The following is a 20432-nucleotide window of genomic DNA, read 5'->3' on the forward strand; positions in this document are numbered from 1 at the left end:
CCGTTTTCTTTTTGGTGTCTTCCTGCTGGGCTTCTCTATCTTGGGCTTCTTTTCCTTTTTTGACATATCCTTTTGATCTTTGGATCCCTGCTCATTGAAATCATGCATGTACTGGTTCATAAGCGGTTCCTCCAAACTGTTAACAGTAACTGTGGGGCGTGTCACTGCCTTGTAATGGCCCATTAATCACCCACCCCAATAGGGTTCTGACAGCATAAGGTCCATCTCCGTGGCTGTTAATCACCTCCCGTGGTTCCATTCACTTGGAGGCGTTGGTACCAATTAACAGGTCCACGTTAGCAGTTATCCGAGGAATTTTAATGCCTTGGAGGTAAGGCCACTTATCAAGTTCTGCCTCACCAATCAGATTGTTAGTGTACACGGGCATCTGCCTTTGAGTGAAGACATCAGGAAGCTGAAAAAAACTTACTACAAGTAAGCTGAGAGATTTCCAGACCACTGCTCGGGACCACCTTACTGTGCCCCAAGGTGCGCAAGTGGATTTTTGTTTTTCGGCCTTCTGTGTTCAGCCTGTTCACCAATTTAAAACATGTAATTTAAAACATTTGTATGCACGTACAACACTTAAAACCTTCAGTATATCAGTATGTGGAATTCAATTATGGAATGGATTAAGCAAAGCAATCAAACAATGTACTAATATGATCCACTTCAAGAAACTCGTCAAACTGGAAGTGTTAACAAAGTACAAAAATGAAGAACCATGATAAACATTCTGATTTTACTCACTCATTCATTCTCAAAATAATCTGATTTATCTCATCGTATGGATTAAAATTTAAGCAATTATTTATTTATTTATTTATTTGTATTGTGATTACTTATTACTTATGGAGTATACATTGTGAATACATTGAGAACAGGAAGTGAACAAAAGTTTTAGCAACTGTTATGTAAAGAAAAGGGGTAGGATTAAATAAGCTCTGCTTCTTCCTCCTCCTTTTTGAACATGTTGAAAAGAGAAACTGGAAATTGTGATGTATCATGTTGTATGCTTGCATGTTCGAAATAAACTAAAACTCAAACTCAATTGTTCAGAACAGAAGGTCCCTGTGCTTCCTGGATCTAGGAAAGCATATGTCTGGACTATCTTGCTGCCGTTTGAGTACTTCACTTGAACGGGCAGGATGGGTAAAATTCCATATTTGCCAGCCCCTGTATGGCCACAAGTTGATGATGTAGTGCAAATATCTGCTTTTACCTTTGGAAGTTGGCTATTTTCTCCACTTTCCAGATGCCTCCTGTCAATATGTAGCACTTTGGGATGCGTCTTGTTGCAGTAAGAGCACGTGATGCGCCTGTCGCAACTCTTGCTCAGGTGCCCTGTGCACAGGCAACCAAAACACAGGCCTTTTTCTTTTAGAAAGTCAAGCTTTTCCCTGTGTGCCTTATTTTCCAGTATTGGACAGTCCTCCAATGCATGTTCACTTGTACAGTAAAGACAGGAGGTGTTCACAAACCTATTGAGGTTTAACGACAACTGCCACATGAGTTGCGAAACTGTTCCTTCTGAACTGTGATTTGCGTTGATGTATAGGCTTGGGTTTGGTTACTGCTTTATTTCGAAGGATGTTTTGAATGTCGCCAAAGACAGGATCCGAAGCAATTCTGACTTGCTGTTCAATAAATTTCACAATGTCTGTGAAACAAGCACGTCGCCTTTGTTGGTCAACAATGTCGGCTGCTTTTCCTCTCCACTGCTCCCTTAATTTGTGTGGCAGCTTTTGTATGAGCATCTTCATGCTAGCTGGCACTAGCCTTGGCGTCACTATAGACCGCCATTTTAAACTAGACAAACAAGTCCATGGCGTTTTAAAATCGTGTTTTTATCACCTTCGTCTTTTAGTAAAGGTTAAACCGTTTTTATCTTTTAACCTTTTTGAACAAGTCGTGCATGCTTTTATTTCAAGTGGCCTGGACTACTGCAATGCACTTTATGCTGGCATTAGCCAAAAAGCTCTCTCTCGGTTGCAGTTAGTCCAGAACGCGGCAGCAGGACTTTTAACAGGGGCCAGGAAACGCCAGCATATAACCCCAATTCTTCAGAGTTTGCACTGTTCATTTTAGAATTGATTTTAAAACATTGCTGTTTGTTTTTAAATCTTTACATGGACTGGCACCTCAATATATCTCGGACCTCATCCAAATTTACACTCCTGAGGTCCGAAAGCCAGTTCCAGCTCGTGGTGCCCAAGACCAGACTTAAGACCAGGGGAGACAGGGCCTTCTCTGTGGTCGGCCCTAAGCTCTGGAACACTCTGCCCCTCCATGTTCAAACTGCTTCCACAGTGGACTCTTTTAAGTCTCGTCTTAAGACCCACTTTTATTCTTTGGCTTTTAACACTACGTGAGTTGTGTGGTCCTCTGTTCTCTGTTGTCCTCTGTGTTTTTTATACACTTTGATTTCTATTTTACTGTTTTAATTGATTTTACCCTTTAAAATTGTTTTTAATCATATTTGTTTTTATTGGTTTTATATTTATTTATTTATTGTTTTTATTCAGTCATTGGTGGAGCATAATATGTATATATATTTTTTATTTGTATTTTATTTTATTATTATTTTTTTACAATTGTTTTTAACATGGCTGTGCAGCACTTTGGAAACGTTATTGTTGTTTAAATGTGCTATATAAATAAAGTGGATTGGATTGGATGTTGAGCTCGTCCAAGTACTGCAGCTCATCCATGGCATTGGAGCATTCTCACAAGTACAGTGCGAAAGCTTGTACATTTTTTACATCCTCAGACTTGATGTTTGGCCATACCATAATTTTGTCCATGTAGGCTGCTGTTATTTTTGAAGGATTTCCAAAGTGTTCCCTTAGTAGGCGTTTTGCTGTAGCATAGCCTCTCTCTGTAGGCATATAGAGGCAACTGCGCACCAACTCTCTGGGCTGTCCTTTGGTAAACTGCTCCAGATAATACAAGCAGTCACCACGATCATTGGTTTTTGCCTCTATACAATACTCAAAAGCTTTTACGAAAGCCTGAAATTGCAATGGGTCACCTTCAAAAAACGGAATTTGTCTGTGTGGAAGTAATTGGGAGGTTTGTGCTTGAACCAGGCGTTCATTTTGCCTCTGTAATATAGTGTGGAATTCACCTGGTATTGTGTTGCCTTGAAATGATTGAGATTCTTGAGGTAAATTTTGCCTTGATTGGTTTTCCACAGGATCCAAAATTGATGAGCGAAGTGGTTGGTTGTTTGGTTGAGGGTGTGAATGGACCTTGTTTGGGGCATTCTTGGCTGTGTGAAGCTCTGAAGGAGCAGCTTTAAGAGCATGGCCGGCTCTACGCAGGGGCAAGAGGGGGCAGAGCCCCCTTAAATAAATGTCTTGCCCCCTCAAATCAAAATTTGAGAAAGTAAATTTTAATGAACTCAAAAAATTACTATATTACAAGTTGAAAAAATGATCTGCACTAGCGGAAAAATCCGCCGAAAAAGGGAGACACACGATATAGTAGTGTCGGCTTCCCTCTCATTCCTCCCTCCGCTGTGCGTGTATTCCACATTCCACAGGCTGCGCAGCATACACACACCCGCACACACCCCTCAGCCCTCAGTAAACATCCAATCACTGTTGCATTATGAAAGTAAAAGAAAAGGAAAAGTTGTCTACATTTATCATATACTTGTTAGGATGGGTGTTTTTGTGTAGTCTTATCCGTCATAAACACGTTTATCGTTGCGGACTTTCGGTGCTACGGAGTTCCTTTTTTTTTTTTTTTTTTTTTACAACTTGACGAGAGCAGTGACAGCGGAGGCTCTGAGCAGCAGTGGTTTGGAAGGCAGAGAGCCTCCACTGTCCCTGTAACAAGCTACAAGTCATTTATGATGGTGTTAATGACGGTAAAAATGAAACATAAGGTATATATCCTGCTTAGCAGTCCTCCTCTGCTGTCCTCTGTTCAGAGCGGAGTCCCTAGCAACGGCCCGTTTTACTTAGCAACGGTCTGGCAATCGACTGCTGGAATTCTTTTTCTGTAGTTTTTCTTGTAATTCTACATAGTCAACCTTTAATGTTTCAATCTACATTTTGTAATAAACAAATTACAAGTTTCATTTGATATGACCAAGACACCTAAAAACAAAAACACAACCGTTTTCATCAATTTACAAGCAAGTGGGCAACACACATACATTGGAGTGAATGAATTTTGTGCCCAAATGAGTGCCCACGTTCTGTTTTATAAATTAGTTTGAGATTCTTTTTTATCATTATTCATCAGACTACCTTTCAGTTTTGTAAATATTGACTGTAGTGTGTGAAGTCCTACTTTGGGTCCAATTTTATTTGAGGGTTAGGCCATCCAGTTAGGATAAATGTTATGTTGTTGGTTGATAAAATCTGGATGAAGGATGTTTTATTTTATTTTATTCATTTATTTTTATTTTTATTTTTCAGTTTCCCCCCTGAGGGATTGCCACCTTATTGTGGTCAGGGGGTTTGCGTGCCTCAGTGACAGTAAGAGCTACACCAGCAGGAGCTTAGTCTTCAGGTGGGACACCCAAGTTGGACAGGTCTGAAGGTAGAGGCCTGACAAAGTACAATCCACTACTCCAGGTTGGGGTTGGACACATAGCTAAAGACCCATTTCAATGAAGAAAGCATCGATACTATAAGCACAAAAAAAAAAGTGCTGGAGCATGATGTGTACACATGATGCCCCCTTCACATTTCTGACTGCCCCCTCATATAAGCATGCCTAGAACCGCCCCTGTTTAAGAGATGGCTTAAGTTGTTGTACAGGCGGAGCAGGCATTTTTTTTCTGTTTTGTCCTTTGCCTATAATAGGACTCCATTCCATCAGACTTTTTGCTCCTGCCGGCAACACTGGCTTCATGGAGGACAGACAATTTAGCATTGTGGGCTGCTATTTCAGCATCCAACTCCATTTGCTCCTTTTTCCTCCTTATGGCCGCTGCTTGTTCCTCCTGTTCCCTCTTTAGAGTTGCTGCCTGCGCCTCCAATGCATGGATCTCTTTTAAAGCAATAGCACGGGCGCCAAGTGCTGCCTTATCTGCCTCTGCTATTATGCGAGCAGAAGAAGTGGAAGACATTTTGCTTTTGTTTGAGACTGTGGATTCAATGGGCTTTGATAAAACAATAGATGGAACATTTGAAATGCTGTCATGGGGTTGTAGACTTTCATTTTCAAAACCATCAACAGTGGAACCCTCATTTTCAACCTCATCATCATTGTCATCATTTTTAAAACACAACAACCTGTCAACCTTTTCAATAAAACCATCAAAATTCAACATTTTTGCTTTGTACCACGTCTCACGTTTGGTACTCTCATATTCTGGCAACGGAGACAACAAAGTTACACTCAAAGAAATGACTCATTGGATGAACTCAATTAAAATGAGGGCAGGATTTCCATCCAACAAATATATGTTGCCCCAACTCAAAATTGGTACATTCTCATAATACAATAAAAATGAGTTAATCCAACTAATTTTTAGCAAATAAAGCCAAACTAAAATTATTGCAATAACCAAGCAAAATCTATTTACATTTGTCAGACTATTTTTTTTTACAAACACAGCTAAAATGAAATTATTTTGGTTACTAAGTGAAATTAATATGTGCCCAACTTAAAATTGACTGGAAATTAAGCAAGCTAAAAATCACCCTTGATGCCATAAAAACACATCAGACAAAACCTGGTTGGTACTTTTAATGTAGAATAATCCTTTTTTTCAACAATCTTGAAAATAACACCACAAGATGTCAAAGATCCGATGATGAACTTCATCAACAAGTGTTCACCTCCCATGCAAACAACTTGATTTTCAGCTGCTGTATCTTTGTGTTCAGTTTGTGACCATCCAAGTTCATTAGGATCTTCTGGAAAAACTCGAATGTGTACTTGAGGTTGTCTGGAAACCTTAGATCGAGAGCATAATTGAGACCAAACATCATTATAATCCCCATGATGACAATGTCCACGTTGCTCAGGACTTTGATGCCTTCGATAACAACTCCAACATCCTCTGGCTCCCTATCGCCATCTCCACGGATTATGTACTGTATATCCCCATGACTGTGAGGGCAATGTCCCTTTCTGCATCCTCAGTGGCGGAGGCCTGAACAACACAAAAACAGAACACTTGTGTTAGGTAAAATGCTGAACACCACTAGCAGAATATGAATTAGCTTTTTTAAAAAAAAATTTTAAAAGTCCTCTTTGCTTGTCAAATCAATCATTTATGCATCATGAGTTAAAACGTGATTGGAAAATTAACCATATATATATATATATATATATATATATATATATAATATGTTTGAAATTGGTTCAGAAATAACTTCAGCAAGCAGTCCTCAATCAATGAATCAATGTTTACTTATATAGCCCTAAATCACTAGTGTCTCAAAGGGCTGCACAAACCACTACGACATCCTCGGTAGTGCCACATAAGGGCAAGGAAAACTCACACCCAGTGGGACGTCGGTGACAATGATGACTATGAGAACCTTGGAGAGGAGGAAAGCAATGGATGTCGAGCGGGTCTAACATGATACTGTGAAAGTTCAATCCATAATGGATCCAACACAGTCGCGAGAGTCCAGTCCAAAGCGGGTCCAACACAGCAGCGAGAGTCCCGTTCACAGCGGAGCCAGCAGGAAACCATCCCAAGCGGAGGCGGATCAGCAGTGCAGAGATGTCCCCAGCCGATACACAGGCAAGCAGCACATGGCCACCGGATCGGACCGGACCCCCTCCACAAGGGAGAGTGGGACATAGGAGAAAAAGAAGAGAAACGGCAGATCAACTGGTCTAAAAAGGGAGTCTATTTAAAGGCTAGAGTATACAAATGAGTTTTAAGGTGAGACTTAAATGCTTCTACTGAGGTGGCATCTCAAACTGTTACCGAGAGGGCATTCCAGAGTACTGGAGCCCGAAATGAAAAAGCTCTACAGCCCGCAGACTTTTTTTGGGCTTTGGGAATCACTAATAAGCCGGAGTCCTTTGAACGCAGATTTCTTGCCGGGACATATGGTACAATACAATCGGCAAGATACGATGGAGCTAGACCGTGTAGTATTTTATACGTAAGTAGTAAAACCTTAAAGTGCACAGGAAGCCAGTGCAGGTGAGCCAGTACAGGCGTAATGTGATCAAACTTTCTTGTTCTTGTCAAAAGTCTAGCAGCCGCATTTTGTACCAACTGTAATCTTTTAATGCTAGACATGGGGAGACCCGAAAATAATACGTTACAGTAATCGAGACGAGACGTAACAAACGCATGGATAATGATCTCAGCGTCTTTAGTGGACAGAATGGAGCGAATTTTAGCGATATTACGGGGATGAAAGAAGGCCGTTTTAGTAACGCTTTTAATGTGTGACTCAAAGGAGAGAGTTGGGTCGAAGATAATACCCAGATTCTTTACCGTGTCGCCTTGTTTAATTGTTTAGTTGTCAAATGTTAGAGTTGTATTATTAAATAGAGGTCGGTGTCTAGCAGGACCGATGATCAGCATTTCCGTTTTTTTGGCGTTGAGTTGCAAAAAGTTTGCGGACATCCATTGTTTAATTTCATTAAGACACGCCTCCAGCTGACTACAATCCGGCATGTTGGTCAGCTTTAGGGGCATGTAGAGTTGGGGGTCATCAGCATAACAGTGAAAGCTCATGAACATAATGCAATTGCTGCAACGTGATCATTTAGGCCAGTGGTTCTAAAATGGGGTTCACGCACCCCTGGGGGTACTTAAGGTATGCCAAGGGGTACGTGAGATTTTAAAAAAATATTCTAAAAATAGCAACAATGCAAAAATCATTTATAAATATATGTATTGAATAATACTTTAATGAAATATGAATGTAAGTACATAAACTGTGAAAAGACCTGCAACAATGTAATATTCCGCGTTGACAGCTAGATTTTTTCATAAATATTGATGTTAAATATTTCTTTTTTTTTGTAAAGAAATGCTTGGAATGAAGTTGATGAATCCAGATGGATCTCTATTAGAGGGCACTTTAAGTTGATGATTACTTCTATGTGTAGAAATCTTTATTTATAATTGAGTCACTTGTTTATTTTTCAACAAGTTTTTAGTTATTTTCATATCTTTTTTCCAAATAGTTCAAGAAAGACCACTACAAATGAGCAATATTTTGCACTGTTATACAATTTAATAAATCAGAAACTGATGACATAGTGCTGTATTTCACTGCTTTATCTCTTTTTTTCAACCAAAAATGTTTTGCTCTGATTAGGGGGTACTTGAATTAAAAAAATGTTCACAGGGGGTACATCACTGAAAAAAGGTTGAGAACCCTATAGAAATGGACCTGTGAGACAGAAATAGCTGTTTTACTCCACAGGGCCTCTGCCCGTTTGCCACTACTAGCTTAGGAGACTCTGACTCTGTCTTTTCTTGCACCTACCAGTGATTCCAAACAAAAACAAAAATTGAAAGAGCCCCATTGTTTACAAAATGCCAGTTATTCAAAAAGTTGTAGTGTGTTGAGCTCAAAGAACCACAAAATATGTAAATAAAAATGGGTAACATCATTTCATGCTACTGTGTAACACAAACTATTAACTTACTAGATATTCCTTGAAGAAAGTGTCTGGGTCTTCATTGAGACGGATAACAAGGCTTCTCAGGATGCTCTCCCTCCTGATGTCAGTGTCGTCACACTAAAGCAGGGGTGAAAAATCAAAACAGAATTTAGCCAAATATTGGTGCAACAGTGGCACAGGGAGAGGGGCAAGTTGACGACAGTGTGTACAGAAAACTAGATAAACCAATACATCTTTTTTATATATATATATATATATATATATATATATATATATACTCCACCTTTGCTTTTGAAGATCTGCATCAGCTTGAGTGAAATGTGGTCCAGATGTTTATAAACTTTGACTGCAGCGGCTTTGTAGTGATTTGCAAGAACTCCTCATTAATCTGAAAAATATTCAATAAAATGTATTTGGAAAAATGTGCCATTTTCTTACAGTTAAATATCAATACATAAAAATACAAGTTAACTTACTAGATAGTACTTTATTGATAGATAGTACTTCACTCTGCTGAAACCGGGCGGGTCACCAGTTTTGATTTCCTCTATCATGGGCCTCTGTTCAACGACCTCTCGTCTTCTGTGGGAGAAGTTTTATACCCGTTTTGCTTTTATCAGCACTTCATTGTCACACTTTTTTATTTCTGACAACAAAGCCATTCTCTCACTGTGGTATATTAATGTGCATGCTGACTCAGCGTAGTTTGTCCTGACTGACTTGCCGTAGTTGAGTTGTGTCTACTTAGCATGCTCACCAAGTGCTGTACATGAGTGTTGATGATCCCTCTCTAGAGTGTATGCTACTGCTACTCCCAGTCAGATATAAAAGTTACTGAACGTGTGTGCTACCTCGTTATTTGAATACATAAAAACGTCTTAACTTTCACCTCCGTTATGTCTCCCAAGCGTGAGGCGTCCCTGCTGGGGTAACGGGACACGCATCTGCCTCGCATGGGTTCGATTCCCGGCCAGGGTTGCATCAGGAAGTTTCATCCTGAGTAAAAAAGTCAGCAGAAAGCCTTCATGAGATGGACTCGCTGTGGCCAAAGTGCTGAACGTGGGGGAAAAGTGTGAGGCAGACGCTTCTGCTGGCAGAATATCAAAGAAAGGTGATCGTTTTTATTTTTATTTTGTCGTACCTGTCAAAGGTGAACACACTTATCCACGTAGGTGAGTAGTAACGAGTTACATTTACTTAGATAAGAAACACAACTTTTACTTTGCTATATAACATATTCAATATATGTATAAAAATATACATTTAGGCCTCCACTCAGGCTTCATCCCAGGGACCCCAAAGGATTTTGTTCAAAAAAATATTTAAAATGTGTCATTATTTTGTATTATTATTATTCCAGGTTTAAATCTGTAGATCAACATTAGGTCTATCTGTCAATATAACCTTTTCAAAGATTTAAGTTGTATGCCCTTTTTGTCAAAGAAAACCCTGTTTTGTTATGGAAAAAAAAACACAAAATATGCAATAGTTTCCCCCGATAGAATTTTAAAGTGGAATATTTGAGATTATATAATAATTGGAGCCTTAAAAATTTCAACAAACAAAAATCCATCCATCCATCCATTTTCTACCGCTTATTCCCTTTTGGGGTCGCGGGGGGTGCTGGCGCCTATCTCAGCTACAATCGGGCGGAAGGCGGGGTACACCCTGGACAAGTCGCCACCTCATCACAAATAAAAATATTGATTTTAATTTATTATTTTGTTTTTTTTAGCAATGACACACACAAAAAAATCCTTCTGAAATGATTGGGGATCCAAAAGTGTCCTACTCATTAGAAATAAAAAAATATATTTTTTCTTACTGTTTACTTTAAACACAATCGTCTTCATATCAACTTCAGATCCATCCGTCAATTATATATATATATATATATATATATATATATATATATATATATATATATATATATACATACACACAGAGATACATTTTTTATGATTTGGGCTCAGAGATAGCAAAGTATCTATAAGAGTTTCCGGAGGACGATTTGGGAAGTGTGGGAACTGCTTCTTTACGAAGTCCCTCACCTGAAAAAAAGGAAAAAGGTGGGAGTTTGGCAAATCGTATTTGGGAGAGAGTTCAGCGAAGGATGAGAACACTCCGTCTGTATAGAGGTCTTCCACAGTGGTGATACCGTGATCGTGCCAGGTCATAAATGCGGGGTCGGTACGGGAAGGTTTAAATAACTGTTTTTTAAGTAGCGGGGTCAATATAGACGGGCCTTGAAAACCCAAATGTTTCCTTAGCTGGTTCCATATTTTCATGGAGATCGATACAATGGTGTTTGCGCCTTCAAGTTTAAATGGAAAAGGGAGTGGTGAGCATAAGCAAGAACGTCATGAAAAGTGTGGGATTGCCGTTTCAAGGGATACCCAGGCCGGGAGGGTCTGAGAGCCTCCGTCCATCCAGTATAGGAGTTTCTGTACATTAGCCGCCCAATAGTACTGTCTGAAATTGGGGAGTGCAAGCCCTCCCTCAGATTTGGGAGATTGTAGGACCGACTTGCGGATTCGGGCCGATCCGGCCCCCCGTATAAATTTGCATATTGATTTGTCTAATTTATCGAAGAAAGATTTAGTAATAAATATGGAGATATGTTGGAAAAGGTAAAGGAATTCAGGCAGAGAGATCATCTTGATCAGATTGATCCGGTCAGCGAGAGATAATAGTAAAACAGACCAGCGGGCAAAGTCCTTCTCCATTTTTTCCATTAGAGGTCAAAAATTTCAGACATAGCCGGAGTAATACGGATTCCCAAGTAATGGATCCCGTCATGTGCCCATTTGAATGCAGCTAAAGATCGTGGTAACTGTTTAGCTAAGGAATTGATCGGAAACAGTTCACTTTTTTGGTAATTAAGTTTGTAGCCAGAGTGTGTGCCAAACCGCTCCAAAATGTTAAAGATTACTGGGAGTGAGCTAGCAGGATCTGAGATGTATAGGAGCAAGTCGTCCGCATAAAGCGACACTTTGTGCAACGTGTCCGACCGGGTGATAGAGGAGACCCATTTTTGAAGCTTTCCAGGTGGAATTATTTCCCATTCTTGCTTGATGAACAGCTTAAGTTGTTCAACAGTCCAGAGTCTCGGTTGTGGTCTTTTAGGCTTCATAATGTGCCACACATTTTCAATGGAAGACAGGTCTGGACTACAGGCAGAACAGTCCAGTACCCTCACTCTTTTACTACGAAGCCACACTGTTGTAACATGTGGCTTGGCATTGTCTTGCTGAAATAAGCAGGGGCGTCCATGATAACGTTGCTTGGATGGCAACATATGTTGCACCAAAACCTGTATGTACCTTTCAGCATTAATGGTGCCCTCATAGATGTGTAAGTTACCCATGCCTTGGGCACTAGTACACCCCCACACCATCACAGATGCTGGCTTTTGAACTTTGCGCCTAGAACAATCCGCATGGTTCTTTTCCTCTTTGATCTGAGGACACAACGTCCACAGTTTCCAAAAACAATTTGAAATGTGGACTCGTCAGACCACAGAACACTTTTACACTTTGCATCAGTCCATCTTAGATGAGCTCGGGTTTAGCGGCATTTCTGGGTGTTGTTGATAAATGGCTTTCGTTTTGCATAGTACAGTTTTAACTTGCACTTACAGATGTAGCAACCAACTGTAGTTACTGACAATGGTTTTCTGAAGTGTTTTTTAACCCATGTGGTGATTACCTTCACACACTGATGCCTGAGGGATCGAAGGTCAAGGGGATTGAATGGTGGTTTTCAGCCTTGCTGCTTACGTGCAGTGATTTACCCAGATTCTCTGTACCTTTTGATTATAGTACGGACCGTAGATGGTGAAATCCCTAACTTCCTTGCAATAGCTCGTTGAGAGATGTTGGTTTTAAACTTTTGGACAATTTGCTCACGCATTTGTTCATGAAGTGGTGACCCTGGCCCCATCCTTGTTTGTAAATGACCGAACATTTCATGGAAGCTGCTTTTATACCCAATCATGGCACCCACCTGTTCCCAATTAGCCTGTTCACTTGTGGGATGTTTCAAATAAGTGTTTGATGAGCATTCCTCAACTTTCTCAGTCTTTTTTGCCACTTGTGCCATATTTTTTCAAACATGTTGCAGGCAATTCCAAATGAGCTAATACTTGCAAAAAATAAAGTTTCCAGTTTGAATGTTTAGTATCTTGTCTTTGCAGTCTATTCAATTGAATATGGGTTGAAAAAGATTTGCAAATCACTGTTTTCTGTTTTTATTTACCATTTACACAACGTCCCAACTTCATTGGTCTCGGGTTTTGTATATTGAAAAAAAGAACATAATTGAAAAAAATAATAAAGGCCACAAAAACGCATCGATCAAATTGGTTGTAATTAGCCCCTTAATTCCTTTAGCAGCTATAAAATGATGTTGCTGAAAAGACGATATCTGTAAAATGTGTGTCTGTGGAGCACAAGCACTGATCCTGCAGCCGTGTGTGGAACTGTCAGTGTGCCCAGTTACTAAATAAAAACTAAATAGTGCTGGCACGACAGCGGTGAGTGTTGATAAATCATATTGGGCGTGATAAATAATTATATTCGCATTTTCTCCCAGTATTGTGGGAGTTTTAATGATCAGCATATATTTTGCATGTTAATGAAGACAGAGACCCAAAATGTATTGCACGCCTTATTCTGCTCACTTAAGAGACACAATCCACTTTGCACAGGTTTAGTAGATCAGCTCTGCGTGTGCTATCGGGTTTGCACGTCTTTTAGTACACGCAAACCTTTAATAAATCAGGCCCTATGAGTCCAACTCCATCCTGGAGACGAGGATTGCACTTTGTCAGGCCTCTACCTTCACACCTGTGCAACTTGGGTGTGCCACCTGAAGACTAAGCTCAAAATAACCACAAGAAGGTGCCAATCTCTCAGGAGGGGAAGTAAATATATAAAAGTGAAATCAACTCAATAAAGTATCCTTGATCCACATTTTTCCCACCATCACTACATTTATCTTAACTTGACGGCCTAATTCTTAAACTGAATGTTCACCTTTAGTAGGACTTCTCACACAATAGTGAATATTTACACCGCTGAAAAGAACAATCTACTTATGAGCAAAACAAAAACATTCTTCTCAAACTAGTTTATCAACAAGTCAGCTGCGTCATGCCTCAAAGTTTCCGCCTCCTCCACTTATTCACACACAGAGAAACTTAACAGCACTGCCTACACTCTAGACCAGGGGTCTCAAACTCAATTTACCAGGGGGCCACTGGATGCAGAGTCTGAGTGAGGCTGGGCCGCGGGAAAATATTTTTATTTATTTATTTTTTTGCATACTCCTCAGCATGTCTAGTTGTATAATGACGTTTCAAATTGTATCCCTTGTGCAACTTTCTGGGTGCAAATAAGACACGTCGGGGTGCCCCTGTGCTCAACAAAGAAATATCGCATCTCCCACTTTTCCTGGAATTGTCTTTGCTCATCACTAACCCTTCTCTTCACTGCAGGCTTTGAAAAAGACATGTTTGGGGTTGTGGAATATATTTGTATTTAGCCCACGCACGGAGAATAATGTTGTTTCCGCAATGTGCGTCGCTCCGCTTTTCCTCCCTACAGCAACACGGCGGTCGGCGGATAATAGCCGGGAAAGTACCGGGATAGCGAGCGCAAAAAAGTGACGGCTCCCGGAGTGTTTATATGTAGTGTTCATCGTGTGAGGCAATGCAAACTAAACAAGAAAAAAAAAAGCAAATAACGGTTTGAATTGGTCCAGGTTATCGGGGACTGTTATTACTGACGGACAGGTGTCGCGGTGTGACTGCAGCCAGGCACGTAAGTGAACCCCCGTCTCCATGGCAACGTCTCTGTCGCTTTCACTCATTTGCCGCTTTTCCACTAACGCAGGGTAGGCAACCCAGAACGTTGAAAGAGCCATTTTGGACCCGAATAACACAACGCTGTCAAGCGCCGTTCATATAAAACTTGCGGGCCGCACTAACATTAAAGGCCTACTGAAATGAGATTTTCTTATTTAAACGGGGATAGCAGGTCCATTCTGTGTGTCATACTTGATCATTTCCAGATATTGCCATATTTTTGCTGAAAGGATTTAGTAGAGAACATCGACGATAAAGTTAGCAAATTTTGGTGCTGATAAAAAAGCCTTGCCTGTACCGGAAGTAGCAGACGATGTGCGCGTGACATCACGGGTTGTGGAGCTCCTCACATCTGAACATTGTTTACAATCATGGCCACCAGCAGCGAGAGCGATTCGGACCGAGAAAGCGGCAATTTCCCCATTAATTTTAGCGAGGATGAAAGATTTGTGGATGAGGAAAGTGAGAGTGAAGGACTACAAAAAATAAAAGACTATATAGTGGGAGCGATTCAGATGTTATTAGACAAATTTACTAAGATAATTCTGGAAAATCCCTTATCTGCTTATTGTGTTACTAGTGTTAAAGTGTGATTACATGGTCGTAACTGTACAACCGCACCTTTCTTCAGCACCAGTCGACGGGTGGTGGTGACGCTCATCTCTGCCCTTCACAAGGGACCCTTTTCGAAACACGATCTTTCGAAATGATCGCTGCATAAAACACAGAACTTTGTGTTTGTGGTCCAATCCAGCCGTGTTCGCTTGACCGCTCTGTTCCATAGTAAAGCTTCAACGTCATCCTTTGGGAATGTAAACAATGAAACACCGGCTGTGTTTGTGTTGCTAAAGGCGGCCGCAATACACCGCTTCCCACCGACAGCTTTCTTCTTTGACGTCTCCATTATTAATTGAAAAAATAGCTAAATATTCAGCAACACAGATCTCCAGAATACTGTGGAATTATGCGATTAAAACAGACGACTTATAGCTGGGAACGGTGCTGGAACAAAATGTCCTGTACAATTGGTGACGTCACACACACGCATCATCATACCGCGACGTTTCAGCAGGATACTTTGGCGCGAAATTCAAAATGGCAATTTAGTAAACTGGCATGTGTTGCAATGTTAATATTTCATCATTGATATATAAACTATCAGACTGCGTGGTCGCTAGTGGTGGCTTTCAGTAGGCCTTTCAATCAATCAATTGCCAATCAATGTTTATTTATATAGCCCTAAATCACAAGTGCCTCAAAGGGCCGCACAAACCACAACGACATCCTCGGTAGGGCCCACATAAGGGCAAGGAAAAACTCACCCCAGTGGGACGTCGACCATGATGACTATGAGAAACCTTGGAGAGGACCACATATGTGGGCAACACAGGCACTGAGCAAAAGTCTCTTGCTCTCTGTCCCTCAGGACAGAACGGAAGGCTCCGAATGGAATTAGTTCAGTGAGTTTCAGTTTCGTCTGCAATGCATTCCATGCCATAGGGGCAGCAATGCCAAAAGCTCTTTTGCCAAATTCAGTCCGTACATGGGGAACAGTTAAAACATACAAATTGTTAGAACGCATAAGAGCTGTTTTTTCTTTGTCACAAAGTAGACAAGTATGGAGGTATTAAACCTAAAAGAGCTTTATAAATGATGGCCAGCCAATGTGTGTATCTGTGTGCACTCAATGAAGATAAGTCTGACTTCATATACAGTTGACAGTGGTGGGTGAGACTACGACAGCCAGGAACAAATCTTAGTGCTGAGTGAAAAACAGTGTCCAAGGACTGGAGGCATTTAGATGAAGCACTAAAATAAAGCAGGTCTCCATAATCATTTACGGGCAAGATAGTCGCTGTCACCAATTTCTTTCTGACTTTAAGAGAGAAGCCGTTTTTATTTCTAAAAAGGAAACCGAGCTTTACCCTGAGCTTAGAGACCAAGTTGTTAATACGGGCTTTAAATGAAAGCTCCTGATCAAGAGTAAAACCCAAGTACTTGTAATTTAAGACCTGCTCTATAGGGTTTCCATTTGATGTTACAATATTTGGAATATTTTCCAGTAGCACCCTTGAATGAGAGAAACCTTTACTTTGCTTTTATCTGTATTTAAAACCAGTTTAAGATCAAATAAGCGAGCCTGGATGACATCAAAAGCAGCTTGTAAAAACTCAAAAGCCTGAGTGCTGGAGGTTGAACAGCAATAAATAATGGTGTCGTCTGCATAAAAATGGTACATTGCATTTGACAGATTATTGCAAAGATTATTCAAGTAGATAGAAAATAAAATGGGCCCCAGCACTGAGCCTTGTGGAACTCCTTTGGTAATGTCCAACAATGAAGAGGTTGTCCCAGCCACCTGTACACGTTGTGTTCTGCTGGAAAGATAGTCTGTGAACCAAGCAGCTGCATTTTTAGATAATCCAACGTGATGGAGAGCTTCAATGAGCAGACTGTGGTCTACTTTGTCAAATGCTTTTGACAAATCAATAAAAATATTTTTTTTGCCGTCCACAGCCTCGATTAAATCATTGAGGACCTTAAGAGCAGCTGTAATAGTGATATTCCAGGCCTGGCCAACCCGCGGCTCGCGAGCCTCATGCGGCTCTTTAACTAGTTTCATGCGGCTCTTCATGAGCTGTCACATGACATGCGTCAAAAATGCTTGGCTGGCGCTGTCATTCACTCCCCCTACAGCTAGATGGCACACTGACCATGTAAGCCTGTTTGAGTGACGTCAAACGAGCGCCGAGAGAATCTTTGGTGTGACATAATTTGTGTTGTAAACAATTTTCATCAAGTTACCTCTTGAAATGGCAGGGAAAAAAAGCACAGTCAAACGAAAATATGAAGAAGAACACAGGACGTTTTTGCCAGAGTGGGAGAGTTTCTATTTTTTTGTTAAACGTAGTGGCAAGCCGATATATCACAGAGCATTTGCGCATTTCAAAGCTTCAAATCTTCAGCGTCACTTCAGCTCACTCCACCCTAACATCGAACAGGAATTTTCCAAAAGGGACTGAACTTCGCAAGAACAAGTTGGTCGCTTTGAAAAGCCAGGCAGAAAAGCAGGTGCAGTTTTTCCAAAAATTTACGAAACACTCGGAGACCATATCAGCTGGCTTGGAACATAGCACGGGCTAAAAAGCCATACAACGAAGGGGACTTCATTAAAAAATGCCTCATTGACGCCTTTGAAATCTTGGCTCCTGGAGACGACAAACTAAAACGGAGCGTATCAGACGTTCAACTTTCCCGCCACAGTGTTAAACGCAGAATATCGGATATTAATACAGCTGTTGAATCACAGTTGCACTCTGACCTTCAAGCATGTGAGTATTTTAGTGTGGCATTGGATGAGAGTTGTGACATACAAGACAAGCCTCAGTTGGCAATATTTGCACGGTCTGTGTCAAATGAATGTATGCTCAAAGAAGAACTCCTTGATATTGTGACATTAAAAGACAGAACCCGTGGCATAGATGTGAAAGAAGCAATGATGGCTGCGTTTGCAAAAGCAAATCTGCCCATACCAAAACTAACTGCAATAGCCACGGATGGAGCGCCAGCTATGATCGGCTCCGTGAACGGTCTTGTGGGGCTGTGCAAAACTGATCAAACATTTCCCAACTTTTGGAATTTCCACTGCATCATCCACAGGGAGCAACTCGTGTCTAAATCATTGAATTTAAACAACGTCATGAAGCCTGTGATGGAAATCGTCAACTACATCCGCACACATGCGCTTAACCACAGGCAATTCAGGAATCTCATCGCTGAGCTTGACCAAGGGCTTCCAGGTGACCTGCCGCTGCACTGCACTGTGAGGTGGCGGTCAAAAAGCAAGGTATTCTCTCACTTCTTTGAGCTTTTGGATGCTGTGAAACTGTTCATGGAAGAGAAGGACGAGGACTATCCCGAGCTCTCAGACCTCCAGTGGATTATGGATCTGGCATTTTCAGTCGACATGCTGTGTCACTTGGACAGACTGAACCTGACCCTGCAGGGTAAGTTAAAAATGCTGCCTGACATGGTGCAAGGTGTGTTTGCGTTTGTCAACAAACTAAAGCTGTTCGAGGCGCATATTCAAAAGGAAGATCTAACACATTTTCATTCTCTGCTAAAAGCCAGTGAGCAAGTCACCAGCGCCGCCCTGGAAAAGAAAAGAGACAGATATGCAAGACTGGTTGCAAACCTGCACCAAAGCTTTGTGACCCGGTTCTGTGATCTACAACTGAAAGACCACAGATTACGTTTCTCGTCGACCCATTTAATGGGGAGACCGACTGTTTGAAAGCCCCGCTCGTCACAGATGAGGCTGCGGCTGAGTTGGAGATGATCGACCTTTGTGAGGAGGATCAATTGAAAATTGTTTTAAGGGAAGGGACCGTTGAGTTCTGGAAAAGTGTGCCAATTGAAAAATACCCCAACATCAAACGAGCTGCGCTTGAGATACTGTCCATGTTTGGGTCGACGTACGTCTGCGAGTCTGTGTTTTCTACCCTGAAACATGTGAAATCAAAGCATCGATCTGTTCTGACTGACACTCATTTGAAAGAATTGCTTAGAGTGGCAACAATAGAATACAAGCCAGATTTGAAGAGGATTGTTCAAGATAAGGAATGCCAGAAGTCTCACTAAGCACCATAGTAAGAGAAAGATGTTATTGAAAATGATTCTATTATTGTTTGTGGACTTGCTTGAACTGAGAGTATGTGTGTGTGAGACACACAATGTTAACTGTTGAAAATTACTGATACTATCATGTTGGTGTGGTTATTTTCATTAGATCTGTCTGAGCTGAGGTCTGTGTATGCGTGCATACATGATTAAAATATAATGTTCATGTGTACCCATGTGTATGATGTGGCTCTTTGCAGTAACACCGAAAAAAAAGTGGATCTTAGTCTCTGACTTGTTGGCCACCCCTGTGCTATGCTGTATTCTAAAACCCGATTGAAATGGGGATTAAATATTGTTTAATTCTAAAAAATTCATTTAGCTGGTTACTGATGGTTTTCTCAAACAATTTTGCTAAAATGCATAATTTAGAAATTGGTCTGTAATTATTTATATTTGTGGGTTCACCCCCTTTTAGCAGGGGAAGAACAAAGGCTGATTTCCAGATTTTTGGAATGCTTTTACTTGTTAGACTGAGGTTAAAAATATGCGAGAGAGGCTCAGCAATAAAATCAGCAGCCACTTTTAAGAAAAAGGGTTCAATTTGGTCCGGTCCTGCTGCTTTAGTTGTGTCCAGGCTCTTTAGTGCATTGTATACCTCAGATACTGATACAGGTGTGAAGTCACAAGTGCAGGTGCTGCGTCTAATTACAGCCTGTGGTGTATTTGGGATATTAACATTAGTTAAACCAACATTTGACGATTGAGGATTCAACGACTCAAAGAAAAATCCGGCAGAAACTAAATACTCATTAAAACAATTTGATATAGTTGTCTTATCAGACAAAGTACCAGATTGAGTAATCAAAGGACATGGAAAGTCATTTGTTTTCACATGATTTAAAGAAGCTTTTATGGTTTGCCAAAACTTTTCGGGGTCATTGATATGTTTTTTGCATTCATGCAGGTAAAAATCAGACTTGGCTCTCTTAACAAGCGAAGTACATTTATTTCTAAGCTGGCGAAAGCTAAGCCAGTCAACCTCTGTCTTTGTTTTTCGAGCCCTGGCCCAAGCAACATCTCTCTCTTTGAGAAGGTTTCCAATTGCAGCGGTAAACCAGGGATTATTTCCACCAGGGGCGTCACTAGACCTAATACTGTACTGGGGCACACCTGGGGCACAAATAATCCATGTGAGCGTGCAAAGCGCGCAAGCAAAACCATTTTTAGCACTTATTTATCATAAAAAATACATAAATAGTGCTTTAAACTATGAAATCATATCAGATGATGTTGTATGGATCTTTGATGAACCACCTGAAATTAACTCATGCATTTGACCTACTTGTGCACTTTTTTTACTCCAGACTTCTAA

The 20432-nt window shown here is 40.8% G+C and overlaps 1 protein-coding gene and 1 long non-coding RNA gene across 2 annotated transcripts in view; both read right to left on the reverse strand.

The window, feature by feature from the left end:
- Nucleotides 1–20432, reverse strand: part of LOC133551955 (class I histocompatibility antigen, F10 alpha chain-like) — a 97521-nt gene that overhangs the window by 8036 nt on the left and 69053 nt on the right. The window lies entirely within an intron of this gene.
- Nucleotides 5695–8953, reverse strand: LOC133550609 (uncharacterized). The gene is made up of 3 exons (XR_009806341.1): nucleotides 8855–8953; nucleotides 8596–8688; nucleotides 5695–6118 (listed from the first exon to the last, which is right to left on the reverse strand). It is a non-coding gene; the product is annotated as an uncharacterized LOC133550609 (long non-coding RNA).

The sequence above is a fragment of the Nerophis ophidion genome, linkage group LG04, assembly GCF_033978795.1.
Source record: "Nerophis ophidion isolate RoL-2023_Sa linkage group LG04, RoL_Noph_v1.0, whole genome shotgun sequence".
In the NCBI taxonomy this organism is placed as follows: domain Eukaryota; kingdom Metazoa; phylum Chordata; class Actinopteri; order Syngnathiformes; family Syngnathidae; genus Nerophis; species Nerophis ophidion.